This window comes from Natrix helvetica (assembly GCF_964273705.1).
Source record: "Natrix helvetica genome assembly, chromosome: 1".
NCBI lineage: Eukaryota > Metazoa > Chordata > Lepidosauria > Squamata > Natricidae > Natrix > Natrix helvetica.
The window spans coordinates 308,799,270-308,818,769 of NC_138548.1; the positions used below are offsets into that span (position 1 = coordinate 308,799,270).

At 47.5% G+C, this 19,500-nt stretch overlaps 1 protein-coding gene and 1 long non-coding RNA gene across 4 annotated transcripts in view; one reads left to right on the forward strand and one right to left on the reverse strand.

Annotated features, from left to right (window-relative positions):
- Window positions 1–10,346, reverse strand: part of LOC309383355 — a 39,446-nt gene extending 29,100 nt beyond the window's left edge. Inside the window, exon 1 of the long non-coding RNA XR_014173828.1 lies at window positions 10,281–10,346. This is a non-coding gene — a long non-coding RNA (uncharacterized lncRNA). The remainder of the gene's footprint in view (window positions 1–10,280) is intronic.
- The window catches only part of CACNA2D3 (calcium voltage-gated channel auxiliary subunit alpha2delta 3), a 631,895-nt gene that overhangs the window by 487,909 nt on the left and 124,486 nt on the right, over window positions 1–19,500 (forward strand). The window lies entirely within an intron of this gene.

Here is a 19,500-nt window from a genome sequence, read left to right on the forward strand (position 1 = left end):
AAGTGACAATGAAATACTGAGGTGGTGGATGGCTTCTGCCTTTTAGGGTCAGAGATCAACAGTAAAGGAACAAGCAGTTGAAAACTATGACACAGACTCAGTACAGCTGCTGTGAAGGCCTTAGGTAAGCTATTGAAATGCCTTGATGTATTGATACCTATAAAGATCAGAATTGTGCATATCATGATACTCCTGTGGCATTGTATGGAAGCAAAAGTTGGACTTTAAAGAAACAGAACAGGAAGAATATCAATGCTTTTGAACTTTTTGATGTTGGAGAAAATTCCTGAGAATATAAATACAGCCAAGTAAACAAGCTGATGGATCATTGAAGAAATCAACGCAGAGTTCTCAACTCAAGGCACAAATAACAAGGCTTGAATTATCCTACATCAGACACATTCTGTGAACACCCTGCTCTCTGGAAAAGATTCTAATGCCAAGAAAGGTAGAAGGAAAGACAAAAAAGGGGGATGACCAGCAACAGGTAGATGGACTCAATTGCAGAAGTAACGAGTGCACAAGTTAGGGTTAAATCATCTCGGAGAAAATCTATGTGGTCACAGAGTTAAAAATGACTTGATGGCACATAATCAATCAAAAATTGAAAGCTTTTGTCAGAAGATTTGACAAATCTATTGTCAAAAGATTGACACTTTTAAAAAATTCTTTTAGCATCCAGTAGTGATGCCAAAATGTTCAAACAGCATCCTTTTAATTATTAAATATGCAAATGATATTATATCAACTGCATCTCAGCAACAGATTAAATGCTTAAAACTAAAGTTTTGGATTGATGTTAGTTGGTACCCAGCTGTGCATCTGTAAAGGTATATCAAGATTAGAAGCCATCCAGTCCAAACCCCATCAGCTACAAATACCTTTATTCAAGTCTCAACATGCACATTTCACTAAAACTAGGCTGTGCTACCTTTGGCCTCATCTGAAACTTTGTCACCTTACATTTTGGTCATACCAAATCATTTGGGGAATTTCCTTGGTACAATATACATTGAAAAATAGGTTTATTTCTATCCTAAGGAGACACATTTTTGGACTATAAGATGCTCTGAACCATAAGATGCACCTAGCTTTTGGAGAGGAAAATAAGGTGGGGGGGATCCGCCTCTGCTTCCCAGCAATTTGCCTCCTTGCAGCAAACAGCAAACAGCCTGGTCAGCTTCAGCACATCCTAATTTAGCATGAGCAGTTGATTGGTGGTTGGATTTCCATCCAGGAATAGCACCGATCAGCTGTTCCAGGCTGCGGTGATCGCTGTCAACCCACACCACCATCACCACTGCCACCTATTGCTGCTTCCGTGTGCCCCATTTTTGGCCTCTGTGCATACCATTTTTCGGCCTGTGGCAGGGATAGGTGGCAGCCTGCCGCCTGGAATGGGCCGAAAATGGGCCACGTGGAAGGGGTGATAGGTGGCAGCGGCAATAGGCAGTGGCAATCCCCTCAGCCTGGAACAGCTGTTTGGTGGCATTCCAGGAGGCAGATACAACTGCCAATCAGCTGCTTGTGCTAAATCAGGCTGTGCTGAAGCTGACTAGGCTGTTGGCTGTTTGCTGCAAGGAGGCAAATTGCTGGGAGGCAGAGGCCAAAAGGTGGGGGCCAGCGGGTGGGTGGGGCTTCGACAACATTCACTCTATAAGATGCATATATATTTCCACCCATATTCTTGGGGGGGGGGGTGTAAATGCGTCTTAAAGTCTGAAAAAAACGTAATCATGATCTGGCAAAAGGTGACTTTTCTGTTTTAGCAATATATCCGCTCACTCTTAATTAAACTTTGGCTGAAGTTAAACGGCGTATTTGAGAGGCAGATATTCAAACTAATAGACATAGAGTTTCCATCTGTGCTATGGTGCAATTCTGTCCCTCCCTAGATATTTATTCAACATCATATATATCCTTACACAGTATACTTTTCTTCCTGATTTGATGTGTTACCCATTAGGGGGACAATGGATAAACATACTAGTCTCACCTATTAAAACCACGCTAGTATATACTCTGATACCACCATACTGATACTAGTGTCAGTATTGCATATGGTGTCAAAGACTTCATTGTATGCTAAAGAACTCATATTACCAATTCTGAGAAAATTCAGTTATTCCTATAATGAAGAGATTAGCAGTCTTCCTTTATCTGACCAATTTTGAGATACCTCCAAGATGGCTGAAAAACGTCTTACATTATTAACTGTTTCAGGGTTGTATTTTGTTTGTTTCATTATTTATCTGTAGTGAATGGTGCAGTGGCCTAGAAGTGGAGCTCTTGCCTCACAATCAGGAAGCTGTGAGTTCAATCCTGGGTAGAGGCAGACATTTCTTTCTCTGGGCATGATGAGAATATATCTGCTGAATATAACTCTGCATTGGCAACAGGAAGGGCATCCAGCCAGTAAACACCCAGTTCCAATCAGTTGCCCAGATTCCACTCCCCAAGGGATTATGGGGTCATTAAATGAAGATTATTATTTATCTGTAGTATTTGACAGATGTTATCTTGTTTACTATAAGCAAAGCTGACAACAATTGAGATTCTGTCCTCCTGGGGCATTTTACCTTCATACATTAAACAGACTCCTCACCAGGATACCCCTTTCATGTTTTAACTGTAGAATATCTTATAATGTCCAATTTTCAATCATAAAATCCACTACTATGAAATCCCTCTTAATTTGGAAATGAATACATAATGGCAAGATTATGAGTTCATCGCCGTGAGATCATTTCATTTGAACCTTCCTGAGGCTGGGATTGGAGCTGCTGGATACAAGGGGGGTGAGTCAGAGAGACAAAGAGACTAAGGTAGGGGCCCACGTGCCTAACGGTGCACGAATCATATATCTATAAACAAACATAGCAATAATACATTCTGGATTAGTGTGTTTGAGATTGTGATTTTATTTTATTTCAAAATGACTGGCTTAGTTCAATGTAATAGCTGTTTTGCACCTGTCTTTCGCAGTACTCTTTTCAAATTTGGATACTGTCCCCTTTGTAAACAAATTACTAGGCTACATAGACAGATTACCTATCTAGAATCTCTAATCTGTGCTCTCCAAACAGAAATTAGGTGTCCAATTTGGCCATTCCACTCTATGGAGATGCCACGCTATCAGCCTCCGCTACCGCAAAGATCTTGCAGGAGAAGAGCAGTCTGGACAACCGTGGGATGTGGCAGGGTGAGAGCTGTGAATCATAAACATAAAGCTTTTGCTGTGACCCAGCATAACATATATAGTGTCATTGCTGACTTTAATGGGGACACTAAAGGGATAGGTCAAGGTAGTTGTGATAATGATGACTCAAATAAGTAGGGGATCGTGGTGCAAAATGAAGAACTTTCTTCGGAAAGGCGAAATGAGGAACCAGGTATCACACATCAGTCGCACAAAAAGAGCAAGGTATGCAAAAAGAAGTCACCTTCTGGTTGGTGAGTCAATCAAAATGGATGTAAATTTAGGAAAGGATATGGAGGTTTTAAAAGAGGTCAGGTGTCTGCCAGGTGCTACTGCCAGCAGAGACAAGAGGCGTATTCTCAAGATAGTCAAGAATGCAAGTAAGAACTGTGACATTGATGCTATTATACATCTTGGCACAAATGATTTGTCCCAAAAAGATGTACTTTCTGTGAAGAATGATTTCCAGAGCTTGGGGTATGAACTTAGTAGTATAGGTTATAGGCTTATCTTTTCAGAGGTTTTACCAGTATATAAGGAACAAAACGGGAAGGGATAGCGTGTAGCAGAGTTTAATGTGGGGATGGGAGTCGGAGATGGGAGTCGGAGGCACCGTTTTGCGGTGGTTCGGCTCCTACCTCTCTGACCGGAAGCAATGTGTGTTGACAGGGGGACAGAGGTCGTCCCTGAGGCCACTCACTTGTGGGGTGCCACAGGGGTCGGTCCTCTCGCCTCTCCTGTTCAACGCATATGTGAAGCCGCTGGGTGAGATCATCCATGGTTTTGGGGTTGAATACCACCTCTACGCTGATGATACTCAGCTGTATATTTCAACCCCAAACCACCCCAACGAGGCTGTCGAAGTGATGTCCCGGTGTTTGGAGGCCGTCGGGGTCTGGATGGGGGACAACAGACTCAAACTCAACCCCTCCAAGACCGAGTGGCTGTGGTTGCCGGCACCTCGGTTCAGCCAGCTGACTCCATCGCTGGCCATAGGGGGCGAACAGTTGTCCCCTGTGGAGCGGGCGCGCAATTTGGGTGTCCTCCTTGATGCCCGGCTGTCAATGGAGGACCATGTGACAGCCATGGCAAGGGGGGCATTCCACCAGGTTCGCCTGGTGCACCAATTGCGCCCCCTACTGGACCGGAGTGCCCTGCGCACGGTCACTCATGCGCTGGTGACGTCTCGCCTGGACTACTGCAATGCCCTCTACATGGGGCTTCCCTTGGGACGCATCCGGAGACTGCAGCTAGTTCAGAACGCAGCCGCGCGGGTTATTATGGGAAGTACTCGTTACTCCCACGTAACACCTCTCCTGCGCGAGCTGCACTGGCTACCTGTAGCCTTTCGGGTGCGTTTCAAGGTATTGATTACCATCTTTAAAGCGCTCCATGGCAGAGGACCTAGTTATCTGCAGGATCGCATCCTACCACACACGTCCCTGCGACCTATCCGCTCACACAGGGAGGGGCTCCTCCTGGTGCCGTCTGCTAGGCAATGCCAGCGGGCGACACCTAGGAGTAGATCCTTCTCTGTGATGGGCCCAACCCTCTGGAATGACCTCCCCCCAGACATTCGAACCACCACCGACCTCCGCTCCTTCCGGCAAAAGTTAAAGACTCACCTATTTCAATCAGCTGGCCTGGCACTGTCTTAGTTTTACCTCCCGGGATTTATTTAATTGGGTTTTAAGGGTTTTATAGGCTTTTAACGTATTATATTTATTATTCGATTACAGTCTCATAACCTCCTTCACCAGTATTAATTTAATTGTTTATGTATGTATTTTATAATGTATTTTAGTGACTGTACACCGCCCCGAGTCCTCTCCGGGAGAGGGGGCGGTCTATAAGTGTGAATAATAAATAAATAATAAAATAAATAAATAAATGTGTGGCTAAAGGAGTGGTATAAAAGGGAAGGCTTTGGTTTTATTAGTCATGATGCCTGTAGCTGGTTGAATGAAAAACTCTACAAAAGAGATGTTTTGCAGCCATTGAAGAAAGGGACTGAGTTACTTGGCATTAAATTCACAGATTTTCTGGATAAACATTTAAACTGAACAGTGGGGACAGAGAATTAATAGATACAGAACATTTCTCTTCCCAGCAATCTAAAATTCATAGGGTTATCAATGCATTTATTTATTTATTTATTTATTTATTTACTGCGCTTCTAGACCGCCCCCTCTCCCAAAAGGGACTTGGGGCGGTGTACAGTCCATACAAAAAATACATCATAATATAATTAAATAGCTGAACAATTAAAATTGTTAAATAGGTAGAGTTAAATATGGAGGAGGTTAAAAAGAAAGTTAAAAAGAACTGTACAGATGAGTAAAGTATGTATAAATATAATTTTGAAACCCCTAAAAATATCACACAAATTAAATTTAAAAGCAATACCCCTAAAATAACCAGTTAAAAATATGTCTACCAGGAGGTAACAGTTATAATTATGCCAGGCCTGCTAATCGGAACAGGTGAGTCTTCAATTTTTGTCGGAAGGAGCGGAAGTCAGTGGTGGTTCTAATGTCGGGGGGGAGGTCATTCCAGAGGGTTGGGCCCATCACAGAGAAGGCCCTACTCCTTGGTGTCGCCCGTTGGCATTGCCTAGTGGACGGCACCAGGAGAAGCCCCTCCCTGTGAGAGCGAATTGGCCGCAGGGATGTGTGTGGGAGGATGCGATCCCGCAAGTAACTAGGTCCCGCATGTAACATAGATGTTTCTGCGGGTAAGATTATTACTCCTCCTGTCAAGCAAAACCAAGCATTTAATAGTGAGTGCCATACCATGTGCATGAATCATACAAGTGGCAAGAAAATAGGGGCAGTCAGGCATAGCACAGGTTATGTAGACAGTAAACAAAGGGTCAATCAAAATTGACTCAAATGTCTATACACCAATTCATGTATGAGGAATAAACAGGGTGAATTAGAAATTCAAGTAAGTGAGAGCAGATATGATATTGTTGCCATTACAGAAACTTGGTGGGATGAAACCCACAAATGGAACATGCAGCTAGAATGATTTAAATTATTTAAAAGAAATAGACCAAATAAAAGAGGAGGTGGAGTTGCACTATATATAAGAAATAACTACATCTCTACAGAAATAGAGCACAACAATGATGAGAACCATTTTGAATGCATTTGGGTCAATATTAAAGGTTGGGCGAAAATGACATTGCCATAGGTCTATGCTACAGGCCACTCAACCAACCAGAGGAAGTAGATGAACTTTTTTTCCTAGTCAGCTAACTAAGGTATGTAGGAAGCACACCACAATAGTAATGGGGGATTTTAACTACCCTGACATCAACTGGGAAACAAACTCTGCACCAAGTGGAAGATCCAACAGGTTCCTAACGAACCTAGTAGACAACTTAATTTCTCAAAAATAGAGAAGGGAACAAGGGGATCAGCCATATTAGACTTAATGCTCACTAACAGAGAGGAAATGATAGAAGGTGTTGAAGCCACAGGAACCCTTGGGAAAGTGACCATGCAATATTGGAATTCAACATTATGCAAACACAAGTAGTAGAACAAAGTCAAACTAGAGTCTTGGACTTTAAGAGAGCTAATTTCATTAAACTTAGAGAGAGCTTGGGAAGAATTCCATGGATGAGAATCCTCAAGAGGAAAACAACTCAATAAGCTTGGGAAATTTTGAAAAATGAGATTGCAAAAGCCCCGTCTAACACAATACCAATGAAGAAGAAAAATAACAGCTCCCAAAAGAAACCAGCATGACTCCATAAAGAACTCTCTGACAAATTGAAAGACAAATAAGATAAGTATAAAACGTGGAAACGGAGGCATGGCTAAGGCAGAATATCAGCAAATAGCCCAAACCTGAAAAGATGAAGTGAGGAAAGCTAAGGCTCACAATGAAGAAAGGCTTGCCACAAAAGTAAAAAATAACCAAAAAAGCTTTTTCCAACATATTAAAAACAAGAAAAAAAAATTAAGGAAACAATTGTTCCATTGCTGGGAGAAAGTGGCAAGAAGGTGACAAGCAACAGGGAGAAAGCAGAACTATTTAACTCTTTTTTTGCATCTGTTTTTACACAAAGGGATAAAACAGTCCAACCTATCAAAAACAGCACCACAAAAATCAGATTGGGAACACAAGTTGAAATAGGGAAGAAAATGGTAAGTGAGCACCTATCTATCCTAGACGAGTTCAAATCACCAGGACCGGATGGATTACACCCCAGGGTTCTGAAGGAACTGGCAGACGAGATCTCAGAACCACTGAACTATATCTTTCAGAAATCCTGGAGCACTGGGGAACTGCCAGAGGACTGGAAAAGAGCTGATGTGGTTCCCATCTTCAAAAAAGGAAAAAAATTAGATCCAGGAAACCTCAGACCTATCAGTCTGACCTCAATACCAGCAAAGATTCTGGAAAAGATAATCAAGCAACAAATTAGCGAGCATCTAGAAGTAAACAAAGTAATAGCCAAAAGCCAACATGGGTTTGTCAAAAACAGATCATGCCAGACTAATCTTATTGCATTATTTGACAAAGTGACAAAATTATTGCACCAGAGGAATCCCGTTGATATAGTTTACTTGTACTTCAGTAAGGCATTTGATAAGGTAGACCATAACCTACTACTAGATAAAGTAGAAGAATGTGGATTGGACAGCATCATCACCAGATGGATTCGTAACTGGCTGACCAACTGCACTCAACATATAGTCCTCAATTGAACTGCATCTATATGGAGGGAAGTATGCAGTGGAGTACCCCAAGGCTCTGTTTTAGGCCCAGTACTCTTCAACATCTTCATCAATGATTTGGATGAGAGAATAAATGGGGAACTCATCAAATTTGCAGATGACACCAAGCTGGCAGGAATAGCCAACACTCCAGAAGATAGGCTTAAGATATAGAAGGATCTTGACAAACTTGAACATTGGGCATTATCTAATAAAATGAAATTCAATGATGAAAAGAGTAAGGATCTACATTTAGGCAACAAAAATGAAATGCACAGGTACAGTATAGATCAGTGTTTCTCAAACTTGGCGACTTTAAGTCCTGTGGACTTCAACTCCCAGAATCCCCCAGCCAGCATAGCTGGCTGGGGAATTCTGGGAGTTGAAGTCCACAGGACTTAAAGTCGCCAAGTTTGAGAAACACTGGTATAGATGGTACCTTGCTCAATAGTAGTAACTGTGAGAGGGATCTTGGAGTCCTAGTGGACAACCATTTAAATATGAGCCAGCAGTGTGCAGCAGCTGCCAAAAAAGCCAATACAGTTTCAGGCTATAAACAGAGGAATAGAATCAAGATCACGTGAAGTGTCAATACCACTTTATAATGACTTGGTAAGGCCACACTTGGAATACTGCATTCAGTTTTGGTTGCCATGATGTATAAAAGATGTGGAGACACTAGAAAGTGTGCAGCGAAGAGCAACAAAGATGATTAGGGGACTGGAGACTAAAACAGGTTGCAGGAACTGGGTATGTCTAGTTTAATAGAAAGAAGGACTAGGGGAGGCATGACAGCAGTGTTCCAATATATCAGGGGTTGCCACAAAGAAGAGGGAGTCAAGCTATTCTCCAAGGCACCTGAGGGTAGAACAAGAAGCAATGTGTTGTGAATGCCCCAACACTGGAAGTCTGTAAGAAGATGTTGGGATAGTCATTTGTCTGAAATGGTATAGGGTTTCCTGCCTAGGCAGGGGGTTGGACTAGAAGATGTCCAAGGTCCCTTCCAACTCTGCTATTGTATTGTATATCCTAATTTTCAACATATTCTTTTTCTCCCCCGGAAATCCCAACTTTGTTGTAGACGTTATCTATAGGACATATTAACTTCCCCACGGTGATATATTCCTAAATACCCTTTCAGTTTTGCCATAACATAAATTATTTGGATGGAACACACAGTTTCAACATCTGCTTGCTGCATAATATGATTCATCCCAAACACTCCTTTTTCTTAAACTTTGGAATGTAAATTTTGATTGATAACATTTGAGATGGCTTTGTTTGCCATTCAACCAAAAGAGACACAATTGGTTGTCCTCTCATTTTCTAAAACTGTGGTAGTTTAAGCATGTGGGGCCATACTCACTCATTTGTGGGTACACTTATACTAGATTGCCATTTTTGGTCACTTTTCAGAACACATATTATTCTTATTTTTATTTTTTTCTGATATTTTACAGGAGAGTTGCAATACATAATTTTAAGGAGTAGGTTTTAAATAGAATGAAAGTCATCACTTTTGTTATTATTTAATAAATAATGGTGATCTTTAGATTGAGATCTTGAAACTGTAAAAATGTAAACTGTTAACGTTTAGTAGAAAGTAGTTCAATTTTTCTATTTATTGTTTCTTATAAAAGATAATTCAAACAAATAATTTTTCAAGAGCTATATTGATTTATATTGTTTTACATATGTCTTTTCAAAACAACAGAAAATGTCTCTGGATATCGAAAGCGGAGTGTGTGTGCTAAAATGAAGTTATTTTGCTTTCATAATAAACTCCTGAGTTTAAATTAAATATATGAACTGTCACAATACATTGTACATAGCAAAAACCCCAACATATTTAAAGATTGTTGAATCAGTATTAACATAGCAGTAAATTCTGGGAAAAATTGTTTCTCCTAATATAGAAAAACAGGAATCCAAGTCTCAGAGGAAACATTAATGCCCACTTAAGTGGTGTTAGCCTTTCATAAGCAGCAAATCTCATTTTTCTCTGGGGAAGCCTGCTGGAAACTAAGATAACCTACACTTACCCTTGCTAATTCAGAGGCTCTATAAAACTCTACAGCTGTAGCTGTCAAACAAATATTTAAATAAACTGAGTAGTGAAAATGCCTTATGTTCATTTAAATAACTGAAGGGTCCAATCCTTTGGATATCAACAATTATTATGTTGGTATTTCCATCTGAAAAGAGAATCCCTGTAGGAGCAAAAATTGCCACTCATTAGCAATCCCAAATTGTATATGTTAAAAAAGACAATTAGCTGTTTGAAGGCTTTGCTGATAAAACCAGTTGTAAATACAAATGAAATGCAAGAAAGTATTGGTAGCAGTACTTACAGTTTTATGTTATTTGTTTCTTTCAACTTTGACTTTAGGTAAAAAGATATTCACTGAGTTGAAGCCTGCAAATGTTGAAATAAGGGCAGATGTTTTAAATTATTTCCACACTAAAAAGATATAATAATATACAGCTGTTAGTTTTACATAATCCTGAATGATAACTTCTTAAGAATGCAAATGAAATATTAAATATAATGGATCTGATATAGAAAGAATCATATGCAGTATAAATCATAGAACTAATTGTACCTGATCTGAATGAAGATATTGTTTACTCCATGTTTATAGGTGCATAGAAAGGTGTTCCTCATTTCTCTCATCCATTTAGAGGAAGACTTATTAAACTATCTTGTTGACAAACATTACTTGAGTTGCAATAGTTGCCCCTAAAGTATAAAAGGTCAAATTCTATGTTTCATGCATCAAGGTCACTATGAGCCATTTTCCAGGGCGCTGCTCTGGAGAGTCCAAAGAAGGGTTAAACACAGCCAATCTGCCCAGAACTGAATTGAAACTTTAAGCCACGCCTCTGGTGCCGACTCTCCCCAGATTTTTTCAATTCAGCTAGCCCAGTAGACGCGCTTTAAGATTTTCTCCAGTTCTAAGATTGATTCCTTGGACTCTCCAGAGGAAGAATAATTTTTTTAAAACATTATATTTAAGGATTTTTAGAGCAGGCTGGTGAGTTTAAATTTAAGTTTGTTTTTTTCCCTTTTTAATTGGGTTTTTCTCACCCTTTCGGCTCTCCTGGAGTCCGGGGCTTTGCTCTGGCTCCTAGAAGCCACAGGCAGCTGTTGGGGGAAGCGCGTGGGTCGGAGTGCCGACGCCAGCGCTGTTGGGGCACCCCTACTGGGGGCCGATTCCCACTGGAAGCCCTCCGTTGCAATTTGTGCTTCTAGCAAGTCAAATTGCTGCGTGGGCTTCCAGGGCAGCCATTTTGGCTTCTTCCCTCTTTAAAATTGGCGCGCAAAAGCTCCGGTGAGTTCCGGCCGCCATTTTGGATTGCACAATCTTCCGGCTTTACTTTTAAAAGTTTTTTGCCGCAGCTGCCTGGTGCCTGGCTCTTTGCAGGAGCCGCGTGGAGTCAGACTTGCCCGGTGTGACCGGCGACCTGGGCCCCAATCCAAGCAAGTGATAGCGGCGTGGGATCGTGGCCTGCTGGGTCGCCTCCCTTACTCTCCTGCAGGCGCTGGGAGCGAATTCTGCTCGCGCCTAAGAAATTCCAAGCTACTTCAGGCCTTGCAGTTTCTCTGTCTCCTCAGGAGCATCGTGCTGCGGTGGGCTTTCTGGAGGTGGTGAGTGGTGGTTTCCCATCCCCCTACTGCCCCAACCAGTGATTGTTACCATGGCAGATCAGGTCCCTGAAACTTCTGAGGGTGTCTCTTCCAGAGCCCCTGTAAGACAGGCCGGGAAAGCTGCCAGGGAGGCCATTAGAGGGAGTAAGCCTTACTCCAGGCATGGCCCCAAGCAGGGCTCAGGCCTAGACAAAGATGCATTAAGGCGACAGAAGGCCTTAGAAAAACAGTTTTCCAAAGCCCAACAGCAGGCCCAATCTTCCCTTTCGGTGTCTCCTGGGGAGCCCTCCAGGGAAATTCCTCCAGCCCAGGGAGGCCCCATTCTGATAGTGAAGAAGAAGGGGATTCCTTGGCCATGGCAACTTCTCCAGGCCATTCCATGGCTGATCAGGCTGATCTCCTTGCCTGTCCCTCTGATATGGAGGAGGGACCAGCTCCAATGGGGCCCTTAGCCCCTCAACAGCCGATCCCCGGGCCCACTCAAAGGGTTCGCCCCATTGAGGCCCAAGGGCCTAACCTATCCACTGAAATGCAGGAAATAATTAACAGGGCCATTTCCCAGGGCATTGAGGCAGGCATGCGAAAAGGTGGCAAGCGCACTCGCAAGACCCACCATTTGCAACCCCAGGAGGATTCCAGAGAGATGACTCCTAGCCTTCCACCTCCGTCCCTGCATTCTTCAGTGGCCTCTGATGAGTCAGACTGGGAGGAAGAAGAGGAATTTCTTCCTAGGCAGGAAGCTGAATTCTCTGGGGATGAGGCAAGCCCCGCCAAAAAGCCGGCCTTTTCAGGCTTATTTAATTTGGATAATTTCAAAACCATTTTAGATAAGGCTAAGATCTCAACTCACATGGGGTCCACCCCCCCCCCCCAGCTCAGGTGGTTGTAGACCCTGATGATCTATCTGGGGATCTCTTTGAGGAACCCATTTCGGTCCAGGAAATAGTTCCTGTACCCAAGATGTTCCTCAATTTAGTTCAAGACAGTGGGCGCAGCCAGCTACCATGGCTACCCCCAGCAGCCATGACAAGAAGCTATATACGGTGGATGCCAGCCTGGAGGAGCTGCTCAAGCTCCCTCCTATTGATCCCCCTGTAGCGGCTCTTACCTCCTCTTCTGTGCTCCCTCCTGACCTGTTGGAGGGGCTCAAGGCTGAGGACAAGAGAACCGAAACTGCTTGTCACAAGACCCATCAGGCAGCTGCATGGGCCATTAAGTCCTCCGCTTCAGCCTCCTTTTTCTCCAGGGCGGCTCTCCTGTGGCTGAGGCAGTTGTTGAGGAAGATACCTGCCAAGGACGTTAAAGTCAGGCAGGATATCAATAAAATCATGGCAGCCACAGAGTACACTGCTGATGCCACTCTGAATGCTGCTAAGTTTGCCTCGCGTGCCCTAGCGTCTAATGTTACTTCCAGACGCCTCCTGTGGCTTAGGCACTGGAATGTGGATATGCGCTCCAAATGGAAGCTTGTTACTGCCCCCTTTAAAGGGGACAAGCTGTTTGGTGAGGTCCTTGATCCAGTCCTTGTGGAAAACAAGGACAAAAAGAAAGTGATGCCATCAGTCACCAAAAAGCCTGATCGTAAAGGTCCTGGCTCTTACAGGAGGGAGGCCTTTCGGAACAATGAGCCCTCCACCAGCTCCGCCCCCTATCATCGGGCGTATCCCCAGCAGGGTGAGCGGTCTCAGGACCGTCAGTCCTTTCGAGACAGAGGTCGCCAGCAGCCGTTCTCCAAGCGGCCATTTCGGGGGGGCTCCGGCTCCCGACCCTTTAGGAGGTATAAATGACCATCACAGGTCAGCTCCCATAGGAGGGCGGTTGCAGTTCCACGCCAAGTGGGAGCAGACCACGTCGGACCAGTGGGTTCTTCAAACGGTCCGCATGGGTCTCACTTTAGAATTCTGGTCCCCCCCTCCCCGCCACTTCATCCGGTGTCCAGTTCCCTCAGGGTTAGTCAAAAGATCCCTCATGGAACAGGAGATAAGGCACCTCAAGGAGATCAGGGCCATAGAACCTGTCCCAGCAGGCCAGGAAGGAAGAGGGTTTTACTCCATCCTGTTTCTGGTCCCCAAAAACTCAGGAGGGTGGAGGGGGATATTAGATCTAAAGAGGTTCAATCACCACGTGACATATCGCAGGTTCAAGATGCAGTCCCTCCAGTCCATCTTGGGGGCATCAGGCCAGGCGATATACTAACGTCCATAGACCTCAAAGAGGCCTACCTCCACATCCCTATCCGCAAAGCCCACCGCAAGTTCCTGAGGTTCTCTTACGCGGGCCTCCATTACCTCCGGGACCACGGGTTCACCATCAACCTGGAAAAAAGTCATCTCGTTCCCACGACCAGACTGAAGCATCTAGGGGCCGTCATCGACACCACCTCGGGCACAGTATCCCTGTCCCCGGAAAGGGTGGCCAGCCTTCGGGAGATGGTCGTTCAGGTGCAGCAGTCACGTCTAGTCAAGGTGGTTCAGCTCTCACAGCTCCTCGGTAAGATGATCTCGTGCCTGTCAATCGTGCCTTGGGCGAGACTTCACTCCCGTCCCCTTCAGTGGCTCCTGCTTCCATATCAAAGAACAAACGAAAGCAGCTCAACAAGACTGATTCCAGTTCCAGCAGAGGTACGTCGCTCTCTAAGTGGTGGTTGTCTCCGGCCCTGTTAAAGGGGTCGCCATTCAAGGAGCCAGTCAGGCTCACCATCACAACGGATGCCAGCCTCTTCGGTTGGGGGGCCCACTGCCACATCCAGCTCGCACAGGGCAGGTGGTCCCCTTCCGAAGCCGCTCACAGCATCAACTGGCTGGAGCTGAGGGCAGTCAGGCTTGCGCTGAAGCGCTTCCAGAGCACCGTTCAGGGCCACCACGTGCGCATCATGACAGACAATGTCGCCACCAAGGCGCACATCAATCGACAGGGGGGAACGCGCTCCAGATCCCTGATGAAGGAGGCGGAGCTCTTGGGTCGATGGGCGGAGAGGTATCTCCTTTCTCTTCAGGCGGAGCACATCTCGGGCACGAGCAACACCCAGGCGGACTGGCTGAGCAGATCCACAGTCGACCACTCGGAGTGGCATCTACATCCGCTGCTGTTCCAGCAACTGTCCCAGAGGTTCGGCCTCCCGCTGGTGGACCTGTTCGCCACCGCGGCCAACGCGCATCTTCCGTGGTTCTTCACAAGGTTCCACGACCCGAGGGCGGAAGGAGTCAACGCGCTGCACGGCCCGTGGCCGAAAGGTCTGCTTTACGCTTTTCCCCCGCTACCTCTTCTTCCCAGAGTCATCAGGAAGATCCTAGCAGAGGAGGCGGAGGTGCTGCGGGTAGCACCGTACTGGCCCAGGAAAACCTGGTTTGCAGACTTGGTGAGTCTTTCGATCACACCACCGTGGTGGATTCCTCCACAGGACATCTCTCTCAGCCAGGGGGCCCTTCAACATCCAGAACCCCAGTGGCTGCAGCTGGCCGTCTGGCACTTGAGAGGGATCTCCTAAGCAGAGGCAAGTTGTCAGACAAGGTGATTGGCACCATCCAAGCGTCACGACGGCAGTCCACGACGCGTATCTACGACGCCACTTGGAAATCCTTCGCCAGCTGGTGCACGGCTCATGGTACGTCTGCGCCCCTTGCTTCGGTTCCTGTCATCCTGGACTTCCTGCAGGAAGATTTGGACAAGGGCCTGGCACCTAACACCCTGAGGCGCCAGGCGGCAGCCCTGTCAACCATCCTCTCAGTTGAGGGCTACGCATCTCTTGGCCGGAATCCGACCATCCGCAGTTTCCTCAGGGGAGCGACCAACCTGAGACCCCCAGTGGTCCACAGATACCCATCTTGGGATCTCAATGTAGTGTGCGGTCCCTCATCGGGCCCCCGTTTGAGCCCATTAAGACGGCCAGTCTCAGACACCTCACATTCAAGACGGTTTTTCTGGTCGCTATCACGTCTGCTCATCGCATATCGGAACTGGCTGCCTGTCAGTCAGAGAGGACTTGTGTCTCATTCGTAACGACAGAGTAATCCTGAGGCTGGACCCTTCCTTCAGTCCGAAGGTCAATTCCGGGTTTCATCGGGCGCAGGAGGTGGTCCTTCCGGATTTTTGTCCGCATCCTCGGCACCCGAGGGAAAAGCGCTGGCACATGCTGGATGTGCGCAGGACTATTCGCAGATACATCAAGCGCACGGCCAGTTTTCGGAAATCCGAATCTCTATTCGTCTCCTTTCAACCAGCTTCTCAAGGCAAGAAGGTCTCTTCATCTACCATCGGCGGAGGGCTGCGAGCCTGCATTGCGCTTGCCCACGTTTTACAGTCCGTTCCTGTGCCTCGCAATATCACAGCACATTCGACTAGAAGCGCCGCCACCACAGCTGCCTGGTCTACACAGGCACCGATTGAGAGATCTGCAAGGCGGCCACCTGGACTTCTCTGTCTCCATTTGTCCGAAATTACAAACTGGACAGTTTTTTGCATCGGCGGAAGGGGCCTTTGGGAGGCGTGTTCTTCAGGGCATCCATACCAGCGGAGCGACCCTGATCGCTGAGCCTTCCCGCCCTAGTGACAGTTAGCTTGGGCATGTCCCTTCTTTGGACTCTCCAGAGCAGCGCCCTGGAAAATGACCATTGTCTTACCTGAAGGGTCCTTTTCAGGGCGCTGCAACGGAGAGTCCACCCCGCCCTGGGGTCTATTCTCCGCTGGTGTTTGTGAAGTCACAGTGTTGTTTGTTGTTTCTGTTATTGTTGTTGGACTATTTTTGACTTGTTCCATATTAGACTTCCAGTTGAAGTTTCAGCGCGCAACTGTTCCACGTCTTCATTGAATAAATCTGGGGAGAGTCGGCACCAGAGGCGTGGCTTAAAGTTTCAATTCAGTTCTGGGCAGATTGGCTGTGTTTAACCCTTCTTTGGACTCTCCGTTGCAGCGCCCTGAAAAGGACCCTTCAGGTAAGACAATGGTCATTTTATCACAAGGTCTAGATGGTGAATTATGAAATTAATTGTTCTCACCTAGGTCTCCCAAGATCGTGAAGCAGACTCCTTATCCTGATAAACCTCTTTTATTTAGGTTAAAGGGAATTCCTCTCCAGCAAAGTCCCAGCAAACAGTCTTTCAGGACATTTCAGACCGCTATCAGGCTTGAAGAGTTGCCAGGCTGATATCTTCCAAACGCCACGCTGTAGCAGCAATTACTTGGCAGGAAGTCAGAAACAGATCTTCACCCTAATGAATTGAACTAATTGTCTCCTGGAAACTCCCTTCCCCTTACCTGTCTCTTTATTCCCTATGGGAGGGGCCATTCACTGTCCACCTGTGCCTTCACTCCTGAGCCAGCCTTTGTTTACAATACAATAGCAGAGTTGGAAGGGACATTGGAGGTCTTCTAATCCAACCCCTTGCCTAGGCAGGAAACCCTATACCCGTGATGGCGAACCTATGGCACACGTGCCGGAAGTGGCACGCAGAGCCATTTCTCCTGGCACGCGGAGCCATCTCCAGTTCCTCTTCCGGGTTCAGGCGCAGCAGCCAGCTGGTCTTGACATGCATTGGCGTGCCAGAAAGCAGAAGTGGAGCCGCCCGGTGCGCATGCACACGCTAGGAAAATGATCTTTTTGTTTCCAGGGTGCACGTGCGTGTTGGCCATTTGGTGATCTGGTTCCTGGCATGCATGCACACAAAAAACCAGCAACAGGAAGAGCAACGGCCGTGCGTGCCCAAAGACACAGAGCGGGGTTCCTGGCCATCGCTTCTTAGTAGAGCTATGGTCGGGGCTTCCCTCCCTCCCCCGCGTGAGTGGGCTTCTTTCATAGAAGCAACCGGGAAGCCACCGGCTGGAAGCAGCAGCACAACAGTCACCGTTACCAGGGGCGAAGGGGTGGCAGTGGCAAGAACGGGCGACCGCCGCCCCTTTATCTCTTCCCCAACAGTGGCTGTTGCGCTTCCGCTTCCAGCCGGGATGCTGGCGTAGGAGCTGCTGGCGGGGAGGCGAGCTACCTGCATAAAGACGCCGCCGAGGGTCTGGCAGAATATATCCCGGCTGGAAGCGGCAGCGCTCCAGACCGTGGATCCTCATCAGAGCTGCAGGCTGGAGCTCTGAAGAAGTCTGCTCAGGCGGGGGGGGGGACGGACGCCTGGGATTGCCCTTCCTTGCCATCGCTACTCCTTTGCTGTTGTGCTGCTTCTTCCAGCCGGGATATATTCTGCCAGACCCTTGGTGGTGTCTTTATGCGGGTAGCTCTCCTCTCTGCCAGCATCCCGGCTGGAAGCAGAAGCGCAACAGCCGCTGTTGGGGAGAGGATGAAGGGGCGGTGGTCGCCCGTTCTCTCCACCGCCACCCCTTCGCCCCTGGTAACAGCGATTGTTGTGCTGCTGCTTCCAGCTGGGACACTGGATGAGCTGCTGGCTGGAAGGCGAGCTACCCGCATAATGTCGCCGCCGAGGATCTGGCAGAATATATCCTGGCTGGAAGCGGCAGTGCTCCAGACCGCGGATCCTCATCAGAGCTGCAGGCTGGAGCTCTGAAGAAGTCTGCTCAGGCGGGGGGGGAGGAACCCTTGCCCATCCTTGCCTCCGTCGCCCCCTCACCCCCAGCGGCTGTCACAGTGCTGCTTCTGGCTGGGATGCTGGAGCAGCCAGAAGAAGGAGAAGCTGCCGTGGGGGAGGTGGGCGGGGCAGACACCGATTGCAAATGCTTCTCCCCCAGTGCAGTCCGAGAGACAGCAAAGAGCCTCGGGAGGGTGGGGGAGGCTGTTTTCACCCTCCCCAAGCTCCTTGAAAGCTTCTCGAGCCTGGGGAGGGTGAAAAACGGGTGTATCGCTTGCCAAAAGGGAGGGGTCCGTCCTTGCCATCGCTAATCCTTTGCTGTTGCGCTGCTTCTTCCAGCCGGGATATATTCTGCCAGACCCTCGGTGGTGTCTTTATGCGGGTAGCTCACCTCTCCGCCGGTAGCTCCTCCGCCAGCATCCCGGCTGGAAGCAGAAGCGCAACAGCCGCTGTTGGGGAGAGGATGAAGGGGAGGTGGTCGCCCGTTCTCTCCACCGTCACCCCTTCGCCCCTGGTAACAGCAGCTGTTGCGCTGCTGCTTCTAGCCGGGACGCTGCATGAGCTGCTGGCAGGGAGATGAGCTACCCGCATAAAGACGCCGCCAAGGGTCTGGCAGAATATATCCCGGCTGGAAGTAGCAGCGCTCTGGACTGTAGATCTTCATTAGAGCCGCGGGCTAGAGCCGTGCAGCAGCCCGCTCGTGTGGGGAGGGAGGGAAACCCTTGCCCATCCTTGCCTCCATCGCCCCCTCATCCCCAGCGGCTGTCACAGTGCTGCTTCTGGCTGGGATGCTGGAGCAGCCAGAAGAAGGAGAAGCTGCCGTGGGGGAGGTGGGCGGGGCAGACACCGATTGCAAATGCTTCTCCCCCAGTGCAGTCCGAGAGACAGCAAAGAGCCTCGGGAGGGTGGGGGAGGCTGTTTTCACCCTCCTCAAGCTCCTTGAAAGCTTCTCGAGCCTGGGGAGGGTGAAAAACGGGTCTATCGCTTGCCAAAAGGGAGGGGTCACACGCATGCGCAGGGCGTGTTTGCGTGCATGCGCAACGGGGGGGGGTGTCGCGCGCATAGCATTATGGGTATGGCACGCCTGCCTACGACCCCCCTGCGCTCCCCCTGCTTTTGGCATGGGAGCCCAAAAAGGTTCGCCATCGCTGCCCTATACCGTTTCAGACAAATGGCTATCCAACATCTTCTTAAAGACTTCCAGTGTTGGGACATTCACAACTTCTGGAGGCAAGCTGTTCCACTGATTAATTGTTCTAACTGTCTCCTCAGTTCTAAGTTGCTTCTCTCCTTTATTAGTTTCCACCCATTACTTCTTGTTCTACCCTCAGGTACCTTGGAGGATAGCTGAAAGGGTATTTAGGAATATATCCCCGTGGGGAAGTTAATACGTCC